General features: G+C 35.8%; 1 protein-coding gene across 1 annotated transcript in view; it reads right to left on the reverse strand.

Annotated features, from left to right (window-relative positions):
- Window positions 1–13,752, reverse strand: part of DTWD2 (DTW domain containing 2) — a gene marked incomplete at both ends in the record, with an annotated part of 82,961 nt that overhangs the window by 8,888 nt on the left and 60,321 nt on the right. The gene's annotated exons all lie outside the window — the stretch shown is intronic.

The following is a 13,752-nucleotide window of genomic DNA, read 5'->3' on the forward strand; positions in this document are numbered from 1 at the left end:
CTGTTATGTTAACTTAATAAACACTGGCTCCTCTGCCACCCTCTTAGCCAATGCTACAGCCCTTGAGCATTTACAAAGGATTTCAACCACAGTAAAAACAGTGACCCTTCAAAATTTCTCAGGTCTGAGTTGTTCTTCCACTTTTGGAGATGTCCCAGGCAAGAACCAACCCAGCTGATCTTGTTCAGCTGTGCAGAACTCAGGCAAGCAAAAGTGTTGCCTTCATTCCACTAAAGACCTGCTGTTTTAAATTTTCAAAATTTAAGTCAGTTAAGTCAAGCAACTGATTTCTGCTTTTACTTTGTATATTAGGACTGGAGCTCTTGCAGAATGCTCTAAGTGCTACCCTCAGTCCTCCTCTTAGTATCCTTTTATTTTTACCTTTTCTATGCCAATTTCTGCATCATGACTTTCACTAGCTTTACTCTCCAAACAGAATCCAGCATTATGCATCTGCAAGAACAGTCTATAAAGTTAGTACACCTTCCTCACAGTGCACACTTTCAACAATTCTTTGTTTTGTTTGTCCTGTTTTCTGCAATTAGACTACAGGCACCTTAACACAGACAGAGGAACAACACATCCTTCTGTGGCTTCTATGAAAATTCTGGCACTTATTCTAATATCCCCTCCTCTTTTACTTATGTTTACAATGTCCACACAAAATCTGAATTTCTGTTTGGGAATTAATTTGCTCAGTTCTCAGAGAATGAAGTAAGCAAGTGCCATCAGTCATCCTGCTTAACAGAAGCACTTGTTATTGTTCATAAGTACTGTTACTTTAATAAGTATCTTCTAGAAAAAATACCATAAACTCTTTTTAAAGGAACTCAAAATGCACAAAAAGCACAGAAAGAGTGCAACCCTATCCTGACGCTTTCCCCATCATTCCAGAAACTAAGCAAAAAATGCTTTTAAGCTGCTGAAGAGAACATTCTCTGTTTGCTACTGCACAACCAACCTCAGACAGAAAAGAGAGTCAATCATGGGAAAGATCTTGCACTTGCTACCCAGTGTACCAGGAACAAGCACCTTTTACCTGTAAGCCCAAACAAAATATTTTCTATATGTTACACAAATCTCATGCAGTTTAAATAAAATTACCATTGTGACAGAGAAGATAGCCTGAGTAAATTTAGTCTCAGCATGCTACTGAAAATTAAATCAAGAGTATAAATAAATTATTTTGTTCAAAACCTTGGCTTTAATTTAATCTGACATCTTAAAGGCACTTTGTTTCTAAATACTGGAGGGACTAACTGCCACGCAGCTGTCACAAATGGATAGGCTGAAAAAGTACAAGGATGTCACAAAAACCTCTGCCCACTTTGCACATCTTTTGTTTGAATATGTAGATATATCCATGGCATTCTCGTGTATTTTCCATGTAAATTGCTGAAAGAAGTCATAGATGACACTGTGACTTTTGGGTAAACCTGAAAAAAAGCAATTTCTTCCATTTCTACAAAGTGACAAGATATTTTGCATATTGTCTTTGACAACTTCCAATGAACCCCAGAACCCTTCTCTTTGGGTATCCTGCAAACACTTCCTCTCAGGCAATTGATGGTATCATCTTAGACTACAGTCTCTTACCACAGCAAGCCTTGGGATACCTCACTGCTGTTGTGATGGGAACTGTAGTAAATATGTAATATTCTGTCTTTCCAAGATAAACATAGTCGCTTGTGCTGAACAGCACAATGTGATTGTGTGTAGCCTCTGCCTACTTACGCTCCTTGAAAGTCTGTTCAGAAGAACCTAAATTCAAAGTTGCAATTCAGATTAGCCCTTTCACAGATCAAAACCAGAAGCCTTTCTACACGCTTATAAAAATCACCTGTATGAGAGCAGTGCTCAGAATTTCTTTCATCAAATATGTCATAAATGTATGAAAATACATTAAATTTCTATGCACTCTCAAGCATACCCTTTCTTTGCCTCAATTTAAGAACCAGATTTTAATGCTGTAGGGTATTACACACTAAAAACAAATGCTCCAGAAGAAATCATAAGAGCTACTCACTGAATGACCTCATCAGCTGAATACAAGCCTACATGATGCCTCTTTGTTCCATGACTATGTCAAATAACACCTCTTTCAAAAACATCACCTCTGTATTTCATTATGTCTCTTTCCTGATACTATATAAACAAGTTTCAAAGAAAATAAACATCCTGTAATTTGAGATATAGAAAGAAATGCTGGAGAATGCCATAAGCACATTCTGGTTAAAAAGATGTTTTTTAGAGTTTCACAACATTCTGACCTTTCTTTTAAAATATCATTTTAATGAGGATAAATCAGATTGTATGAAGTATTTCTCTACTGTGTTCTATGCTTTCCTTTTTAGACATAGTTGACTGATGGGATAAGAAATTAAACTCCAAAAGGAACGTGCAATTCATAGATAAAGATTCTTAAATCACATCCCACAGAAAATTTTTGGGGAAGGAAAAAAAGGAAAAGACAAACAAACCAAATAAAAACAACAAAACACACAAAACCAAACAACAACAAAAACCAAACAAGTATATGGACTTCCTCTAACCCTGCCAAATTTTTAGAGTGCTCCAATCAAAATTATTCAATAGAGATTCTTTCCCAAGAGATGGGCAATGAAGCAATAACAAAGGAAATATGGCCTTTAAAAAGTAAATCAGAAAAAGCACAAATGTCTTATGATTATAAAAGATAATATTACAATCCCTACATGTAAAAAAAATGTGGTAAGTGAACCAGGGCCGAAAAAAATACTGTAAAAATTCATTTCCTATAGGCAGAAGGCAAGTTTCTCACACAGCAAGATTCCCACTTTTTAATTTAGTTTGTGTAGAGACTGGAGTATTTGATACACAAACATGATAATCGTCTTAATTAAACAGTTGAGAGAAGTGGAAGCTAAATACCTACTAAAGTTAAAAAACAGCAAGCAAAATAGATACCTCACTTTTCCATATATATCTGTAACCTAATCTATATGTCTACACCGATAATCTTTACGTATTACTCTGTATGAAATGAAGATAAAATTCAGGTTCCAAATAACATTTTCTTCCTTTCAGGAGAACCTGGTAATTCAAAATACTTAGTAACACATATGCCATTTTAAGAAAGTCCAACAAGTGCCTAATAATTCATTAGGCTACATATTTCTCTCTTTATGCACTAAGATCTACACAAAAACATCAAATAGTTTGCAGTTGCCTCCTTATAATTCTTTTTTTTTAATAAAACTATGTAAAACAGGCCCTTCTTCTGCCTATGCAATAATTTCTGATTTTTTTTACCAGGAATCTATCAGTAAGAGTTTTCATAAGAAGTCAAATTTTGAGTGTCTTCTCAGAGATGCTACGAGAATTCAACAGTTTAGCACTTGTTACATTTTGCAAAGTCAAATAAAATTGTCTCTTTAGATTGCCAAATAGTAGAATAGTAGAAACACCTCCAAACTATAATAGTTTAAAAGTATCACCAACGTAAACAATATTTTTGAAAGTTATATCCAAAAGTTGCTTATGCCCTCTGCATATTTTGAATCTTAAGGTTACATACAATATGGAACGGGTAAAATCACAAACTCATAATGTTTTGAAGCATTTCCCATGATGTTTGTCATCACTTACACCAGTCATGGAAAATATATACCATGAAATAAGTGTCCACCCCAAAATAAGTTTGGAAAATAAACATACGCCTACATGAGAACCTCTTTTTTCAAATAAGAAAACAGGATATTCTGGTCCACATTTAATAGATAAGATGTAAACAGTAAGTACATACAAAAAAGAAAAAGTTAATCTCTTCAGTACTGCTGCTTTGCAGAAAGTAACTTACTAGATAAGTAACATGAACTTTCAAATTAATGAAAATCTCCATCACTTGAAGTTATCTAAAATGGCACTTTCTAAGGTGTCAAGATCAGGCAGCTGACAGCGACAGAGAAGTATCAGCCTCCAGTGCTGGAATAAGGCTGAAGTTTGTATGCACTAATCCTGCTTTCATGGAAGACAAGACGTTGGACTTATGTCAGGAAATAATCTGAGCTCACTAACTCACAGTGCAAGTTTAGGCAAGCTACCTTCGTTCTCCGAGCTCCAAGATGATATTTATGCAGTGCCTGTAAATCACTTTGAAGGCTGAGGGAAGGGATGATGAAGAAACAGGAGACAAATGAGAAACAGTAAGTTCTGTTGCTGAGGATAAGAAGATCTTCCAATATTTTTGTGGGATATATTTTTTAAAAGCTATGGGAATAGTAAGGAGGAAAAAAAGCAAATAAGAATAATGCCAATCTTTCTTACATATAGCAACAAAAGAAAATCAAGGTTTCCTTCACTACTTCCCCTGTGTTTTTTATTGAATATTTAAAAACACAAGAACTACAAACAAAACAAAAAAAGACAAACAAAACCAGAAGGCCTTACTATCCTTAAAAAGGCAAAATAGTATGGTCTTCAGTTAATATAGATAACTACAGTAATGTTGAAGTGCAGACAAGCTGTAGCTCTAATCTGAAAGAAAGGGTTCAAATTCCTGTAAAAGAAGGCAGCTTGAGGCTGACCTAAACAGCTTACATAAAACTAAGAGCTAACAGACAGTGAAACTGTAAGGAAAGGAAAGTCATCACAGCTAGGAGAAAAGATAGGCCTGGTAATATTTGGACTATATATGTTGCACATATAATTGAAATACCATCTGGTTATGGTCTTACATTCTGAAACTGCAGGTTTTTACCTCTAATTGGGGAATGACATCACTTAATGCTGCCATTATGTTACCTAAAAATAATTATATTTAAGTGTGAGTCATACAGGGCATTTCTGGCACTTCATAAAATGACTATGCATTTCTAGTTAATTTCCATGCATTTTATTTTTTTTGTATTTAGAGAAAGAAAGATCCAGAAATTACTTCTAGTAATATCTCTCTTGCTCTGCTTGCGTTTCAGAAATGAATGTCACGCAACAGATCAATATTTTATGTAGCACTATTCTTTTAATAATTAATATAACAGGAAAGTGCTGCAATTCAGTCAGTAAGCAGAGTACAGATCTACAGAATGGGGTCATGCAATGAAGGAAGAAAATTTAATTACGTGTATTGTCACAGCCATTTAACTTTAATTACAGCAAATATCACAAAATTGAAAAGGAAAATTAAACATCTGAATGTCAAAAAGTAGCATCAGTGCAATGAAATTTTCCTTTGGAATCTACTAATTCCTTTTGTTTCCTCTGTTTTCTTTTTTTTTCTTATTGTATGTCAGTAATAGTAAGCTCTTCTGTGGAAAGAAAAAAATGTGGAAGAAGCTCCTGAGAAGAACTTTGGCAAAGGCAGAAGAGAACATGTAAAAAGAAGACTAAAAGAAGGAAAAAGCCTTCAATTAATGTAGTTATTTGAAAGTAAGCTCAATTAAAATGAAAAATATTTCTAGTTTCCTTTTGACAAAGTGTTCATGTCCCATGAGAACTACAGCATGGGCACAATGGTACAAAACAACCTGAACTGTTCTAGCAGCAGGATCTTCAGATATTCAGCAAGGAGTTTGACAACAATTACAAAAGAAATTGAAAAGAAATATATTATAAGCAAAGTTTCCGCCCAAGAGTGAAAATAGCATACACTTCTGACATCTGGCAAATTACCCAATGCATTTCAGTCTTAAAGAAAACGTCACTTTATTGAGAGGTAATAAATACACACTTATGACCAGAAAAACATCAAAGTGAACCAATGTCAGTCAAATTAACCCAAATGTCAGATGGACGGACTCCTGTTGATTGCTCAGCATCATATCTCAACACTGTGGGAAGTGTTGACCCAAGCTAATTCCCAGTTCTCTCCCCCTGGTCTCAGACATCTGAAACAGCAATTTCTGACAGTTCTAGCATAAAACACTTTGTTCTTTAGGGTTCAAAATGTTTTCTTGATTGTTTCTGTTCCAGTGAGACAACAGCTAAAACCAGAACACATCAAACATTTCAGTATATGTAAAAATTTTAACAATTATCACTATTTTTTCAGTCATTATATAGAAGATGTGAGCTACTTACGTAATAAAAAGAAGTTTCTCTGCTGCATTAAAGATTACACAATTTAAAAACACCAACATAACTCAGAAATAAAAGTTTACTATAAAAACTCGCATACCTAGCTGTACAGTGTACAGATAACTGGGTTCTCCTACAGAATTATTAGTAAAATCACCATTGTCAGACACATATAGATAAAAAATTTTTACAGAACAGATCAGTGAAAACAATGTATTTTTCTTCCATTAGTATGAGGATGTATGGTTGAAAGCATACTACTTTCTGGGACCTACATTACTACAATTTTCCTCATCGCAACCATTGTTGGATGGCCTTTGTTGTCTTGGGTTCTGATTTGCCTTCCACCCACCTGCACCCCTTATTCATCACTGTTCCTTTTTCCCTTGCAGAATCAAGCTGGGCACTGCTCATTTACTCAGGTTCTATGTGAACCCCTGCTCACCCCACAGAGGCCGCACAGAAACCACTAAGTCAATCGATTAAGTGCTATTCACTGGCATTCAGCATGAAGCAAGAGTGTATATTACTGAAGACTTCTCGAAGCAGATGCTGATGTGACTGACTTGGTAGAAGATCAAAACTCTGGAAACTCAGGCAGCAGTTTGTGTGCAATTCTTCTAATTAGCCAGTTTATGAGGTCAAGGATCATAGCTTCCAGTCATCAGTAACAGCTTTTGTAAACCTTTCCTTTATATTGAATTCAGTGAAGTATTTTGAAAGTTTTTTGGAGTGCTATGGTATTTTAAATTACCCATAAGCATTCTTAACAACCTGATTTTATTGTTTGGAAACTGAAGCATGTTTAGCAGACTGTGGCCATCTTATGCATGGAGTGAGAATGCTACACAAAGGCCAAACAGGAGGCAGTAAATAAACTCAGCAGGAATCATCCTTTTATAAATACAGTGCTGAGTAAGAGTATTTGTGTGGTGTCTTGAAACTTTGCAGATTATAGACACAAACAAGTTCAGAAACAAATCATCCTGAAGGTCTTGGCTCAAAAACATTTTGCTTACCTGAAATGTGCAACCTATTTTAATAGCTTTATGACATGCATTTATAAAGCACCTTTTATCACAGCATTCCTAAGACGTCATATAAATATGAGTAGCTGGCTGTAAATCAAGGTTTAAAAAAAGAAAACATATGGTAGCATTTACCTCACCTACTAGCAGGTCACATTTTTTTCTAGTTCATTTAACAGTTCATTCAAGCCCATAAAGCTATGTTGCAAAGAACATTTAATTCAGTTGGAAAAAAATGGGGGAAATTGAATTTAAGAGAATGTTTAATTACTCTGCGAAGAATTTGGCTAGGATGCCTGAGCTAGAAGTTCATCACTTATGGGATAACATCAGAAAAACCTCTGGTTTTGTTTTGTTTTGTTTAAATTAATTGAAAGCACTGTAGCAAAACAGCATCTCCAGCAACAGGAGCTCCCTGAACTCATCTTCCCTGGTACAGAAGTCAGAATATGCACATGGAACTAAAAAGAGAGAATTCTGCTGACTGCTTTGTGCACACAGTACCGGCCATTTGGAATAACCTATCTCAAAGGGAAAACGTTATGCCCCACAGCTTGCCACCTATTACACGTCTCCTCAGTCATTTGCACACTGGTTGCCTGCAGCAGTCCGGAGAAGTCAGGAAGGCACCTTCCCACTTTGCCAATGGGACAGAGGCTCACCCTTGCACTGCACCCTGCACATTTCTGAGTCTGTCTGAAAATCCTCGCAAGGTGAGGTCCCAGCATAAAGATGAAGACACAAAACTTGTGCATTGTGCATTAATTACCAGGGTTTTGATAGCAGGAGACAGCAGTACAGACCTCAGTGGAAGAAGGTGCCACTGCATTCATGCCTCATCCCCCAAAAATACATACATAGATATATACAAATATATATATATATATATATATATATATCAGGATTTGCATGAGAAACTTCTGTATGCATCATAGAAAACCTCAAACTAGTTGCCAAGGCTGAAAAACAGGAAGAGTGAGTAGGAACTAAGCAAGACAAAGACACCACTCAGCTGGAATGGACTCAAGAACAAACGATAGCTCAACAAGGTATTAAGTTACATGTCATAGAAGTAAGTCTACAAAAGACTGTATATTGAGAGTCTTGTGTGAAGTTCACCTCTCACCACATTTGATTACTACTACTTAAGAATGTCAACTAACTGAGATCCCATTTCTAATTACCTTCCTAAGGGATAAAATGTAGGATTTCTGAACCAGACTTACAAGGTTGTTCGGTTTTTTTTAATTTGTAGTAAAAAAATATCCCAGGTATCTTAAGTGAATATAAGTCTCAATAACCTGCTAAAGTTAACATTCTTTTTTATTAATGGAAGAGATTTCAAGGCAAAAAGTATCTCATCCAGAAGAGTATCACCTAGGGACATGACGATTTAACAATTCTAAAACTCGTCCTGAATTTGAAATGTTGTCTTGTGTGTATGTAAAGTGCAAAATGTCTATAAGTAATGAAGTTAGATACTTGGGTTCTACTCTTAAATGAGAATATATTATTAAGTAAATGCAAGAATTACTATCAAACGCTCAAGTGTTGAGGCTCAAGGACAACAAGAAAACCACTACTTAGACTATTGAGCTGTTCATTACATTAATATCTAGTAATTGCTCAGTGGCATGAGAAAGACTGGAATGAAATCTGAAAACTAAGGACAAAACTCTGCTATTCTTTATTTGCACAGTAAAACACTAAGTAAACTCAACTTTAAATAAATGTAACTAATTTGTCATATGAATAAATTTTACTTGTAAAAATATATCGCATCTAGTTGTCCCTTCAATTTAGAACTAATCCTACAAAATGACCACTCTTCCAGAATGGCTGCAAAGTGTCTTTATCAATAGCAGGAACTTTAAGACAAAATCTGGGGGGGGAAAAAAAAAAAAGTTTCTATAAAAAATACTGGCCTTACAAACTTCCAGGTGGCGAGGTCAAAAAAGTTTGCTTCAGCTTTCTCATATGCTGAAGATAAAGGACTTTAATAAAAGAAATAGTTACTTCAAAAATAAAGTTATATGGGCAGAGCTGGTGAATCATAGCTTGCACTGTATTGGAAATCTAAACTTAAGAGGAGGAATGTGATCCAAGAAAAGAATCTGGGAAATCACAGAAGTGACTTGTTAAGTTAAACAGTCCAGTAGTAAAACAAAACAAAACAAAACATAACAACCCGATTAAGAAAAGGCAGAAGTATAGATGGAAAACAAAAAAGAGCAAAACATTGTCCGTTTTCTGTCTTCTCAGAAGCAGTTTAAACCAAACATATACAAAGACAACAATAAAGCAGAAAGAAACAAGACAGAAGCTGCAAGTAAATTAGTGAATCTGAAGAAGTGAGCATTGCTGTTCAGAGAATATCTGAAATAAACAAAAACAAGAAAACAGACTGTCAATTTTAACATGTGAAGTAGCTGACAGCAGGTGTATTAGCATAGCAAAATGATGCAACTGTAGGCTCCTGGAAAAATGGCTTCTTGTCTCTCCCAAACAATTCCTGACGTTTGGGTTATACTCACCACCAGCTGCTACTTCTTATTTACACAGTCACCATGCACCTCAGGCCCCACTGAGTTTCAGGGCCTCGGTGTCATCTCCTCCTGGGTTACTGTGCCCCACATTATTTGATCTTTTCAATGCATTTTTTTTCTACTTCCTCTTTTGAAGGAGGGACAGGGCAAAAGAATATTTAATTTACCAAGTATGGTTTACATCTATCCCTAAGAGTTAAAAAATTAACATAGGAAGCAGAAGCCTATAGTAAAATACACATAGAAATACTTCCTCTGAATGTTTTTCTAGCCTCCAACAACTTGGGGATCTCAAAGGACGGAAGTGAAACTCTGGCATTTAACAATACTTTAATTCTTGATGGAGTTTTTTCCATTATTTTCTCCAGCTACTTTCTGAACTTCAAAAATATACAAATTCCAACTGTGAAGAATTCCACAGCTTTGATATATGTGTGAAGAACTACCATTTTTCCATTTGATCTCATCACTTATTTCCTTGATGGCTTAATCTATTGGCAAGGATGGTCAACAATTGGTCCATATTTACCCATTGTGTGTCACTCATGCATTTGTAAATCTTTATCGTGCCGATCCAGTTGTCTTCCCAGTTAAAGAATAGCCCACTTTGCTGTTTCTTATATGCAACACATCCCATATTTTCCTTATTTATTCACTTTCTTGGAACCTCTTCTAGATATTTTTGATTTTGTTGTTGTCTTGTTTTGTTTTTTAAACAGGAGGGCTGTGGGTCTGAAAGAGACCACATACATGCAAGCAAGGACATGTGCATGCAATATTAAACTTATTTTTTCAATGCTTTTCACCACTGAACAGGGTTTTTTCTTCAAACTTGTTATTATGATCCCAAAATCTCATTCCCAATGAGGGAATTGCTCAGTTAGGAGTTTTGGGGGTTTCTGTATTATTAATTTGTTTGGTTTTTATTTTGTTTTACATAAAATTCAGATTATCTTTGGTGTATGCTTTCATTACCATTTATCTATAGCGAATCTCCTGTGCTATGTTAATGTCCACTTATTGAGCTTCGTAGTCTTTCTACATCTCTTCACAGATGGTCCTTCCCATTACCACTCTAAATTACTACCATGACCAAATTTTATCAACTAGTCAACCCTCCTTTATATTACTTCAGAATATGCTGAACAGCATGGATTCATTGGGGGCTCCACAGATGACCTCTATAAACTGTAAAATAAAATTACAATCGTTATGAAAACAGACAAGTTACTGCTACCTTGCTTAATATTTTCTGCATGAGACACTTATTGTTCCTATGACACAAGAGGGTATTTGGTGAGGGCACTTGCCAAAGTGACCTTTGCGCATTACTTAAGTCAGATTGCTTCTGAAAGAGTCATGGAGCAGGTGGGTAAAGAGCTCCAATAACTTTGTGAGATATGTGAACTCTTTTAAAGGGCTGCATTGGGCTAGCCCAACACTGCATATTTATGCACGGATTTTTAATTCTATTCTCTATTATCTTTTCCATTATTTTTTTGGTACAGGCATTACTGCAGCCTCCCTGGATGTGTTGAAGGATAAGCAACAACACAGCCAGTAATACGCAGTACTAGAGGAACAATCAGAGACTGTGATAATCTTGGACTGTGGAGATGTTCAGACTTCCTGATGCCTACACCCTCCAAGTCTTCACTCTTGACTGGGTGAGACAGCAATCAGGAATGATTGTCCTCAGAAAACTGCCAATTATAGAGCTGAACATAAATTTTGTGGCTGAAAGATAATTCTGAGATACTTTATGCTTCTTTCAATAACTTCCATTGCACCAGAAGCATCCTAGAAGTTTAAAGCATCAGTTGGAATGACTTTGCTTCCTTAGAAGGGGGTGCACGTCCTTATATTGACATCATGATGCCTAACACACAGGAGATTATCACCTCTTCTGACACAGGTATTTTATTTGTGTGCCAAATATTGAAAGGTATATAGATAAATGAAATTATAATTGGGATTTTAAATTGCATTGGTCCTCATTAAAAATGCTCATATAGAGCCTGTTTTGTGTGAGTGGAAATACATTCTGACTGTTAAAGGTTGTTCTTCTCCAAGGGCTACTGCAGATGCTCTCAAGGCTGATCAAAAACTCTCGCCTCCAAAGTCTCTAAATATTCATTAAAATTACTGTAGACAGTGTTGGCCGAAACCTCTGTACACAAATATTCTTGTAATTTCTGACTACTTCTGCCGTATGTTCTCAAGGTGGCATTTGGTATTCTCACTTCTCTTGCGGAAGAACAGATACACAAAAAATTTTCAACTATTAAAATACAATTTAAAATAATCCAGATTTACTGATGATTCCTTGATCTCAAAGCTGCCTCTCAGTTTTTAAAAGCACAAGCAAGTCTGTGGGCAGACTTAACTTGGATATCAAAAGATCAGCTCACCTGATGACTAGTGCTTGGCTCAGAACAAACATGCCCACTAATGCTCACTGCTAGTCAAGCACATTTAAGCATACAGTGCAAGCTGAACTGAATGGTAAACCTCAAGGGTTAAAAATCAGCTGGGAGAAACTAGATCTTAGCTGATTATATCCATTTTCATATAACAAAAGAAGTACAAGGAACACAAAAGAGATGTGTCAGAAATTGTGAAAGCACGATGGAAAAATAAAATGAGTTGTTGAATATTTGAAAAACAGCAAAGCTGTGATGAATGTATAAACAGATGGGACGATTTGTTGGCATTATTATTGTCATTAACTAGCAGAAGAGTGCAGAAACAAAGAACTAGAGAGTGGAAGTGAATATGAAGCAACCCTCAGTTTCAAATCACAACCACTCATGCATGAGCTGACACACCATTCAAGCTTACAGTGAATTTCATAAGCTAGAAGCAAAAATAACACAACCTGTGCAAATGGTAAACTTACAACTAGAATATTTTAACTTAATGAAAATACACTGTGCTCTTCTGAAATGTTCAGAAATGATTTTATGACTACATTACTAGGTGTAAATATTATGCATAACAACACAGGAAGAAAAAGCAAAATAATTACAAGTGAATTACACTTCAGGCCTCATTCCTGACTGTCTGGAATCACATTTCTCTTGACTGTTGGTTAGACTGATGTCATCTTACAGGGCAAGACTCACAGTTTTCATACATAACTGAATTTCCAGTTTAAATTATTATTTTATACTGGAATACCAGTATACGAATTCCTCCATCACCCCAACTCGCAAAATCAACTGTGTAGCACTTTTGAAGTTCAGCATTTCTAAGGGATGGATAATTTTTTTCCTTCTGCAACTATACAGCATAAGTATAATTACCCAAAGGACATGTTCATTAGCTGTTTGAAAAAGAGGTATCGGGTGACAGAAATAGCGCATTCAGGTATTGGATAGCACATGCTTGCATCTACAACACAAACAAATAAAACTGATTCACTTATTACTTACTTCTGATAAGATAATAAGTACTTGGGATATCTTGCCTACATTTTTACATGTGTGCTTGTCACTAGGTAATTTTTTCAACCTTTTTTGGCACTGAAGTAGTAGAAGGTCAAATTTTTTTTTAGCCATCTGTTCCCACTACGCTATGTTTATCTCCTCATAAACAGAAGCAGCTTCACCCACAGAGCTCTGTGATTGCTTTGTACAATGTACCACCAGCCTAATGGTGCCGCACAGCAGCCTGCTGTGCAACCAGCTAATTCTTCCCTCTGAACTAATAGCGTCCGCTGCTCCAAGTTAATGCAATGCTTTTTCTGCATTACCTTTGCAAACCACAGCAGCTGTTGCAATAAAGTCTGCAGTGCATACTCTAATGGTTGTGGCTTCTTCCTCAGTTGTGGCTAAGCAAAACTTCCTGAGAGAACACACTTATCTAAAGGGTGTCACTCATGGACTACAAGACATAATCAATGTAATCATATTAAAAAACTATAAAAGTCACTTAAACCATATGTCTCATAAGTTTCCGCTATCAAGTTTTTCCAAGGTCGTCTTGTGTCATTTGTAAAAATTCCAGACGGTAACAATGATTCCAGATCAGGACATAAATTTAAATATTTTCTTTAAAGTTAAATTTGTTATATCCATAAATATATTTCCTCTAGGACTTTCTAGAAGAGCTCAACTGAAATT

Source organism: Nesoenas mayeri, assembly GCF_963082525.1.
Source record: "Nesoenas mayeri genome assembly, chromosome: Z".
NCBI lineage: Eukaryota > Metazoa > Chordata > Aves > Columbiformes > Columbidae > Nesoenas > Nesoenas mayeri.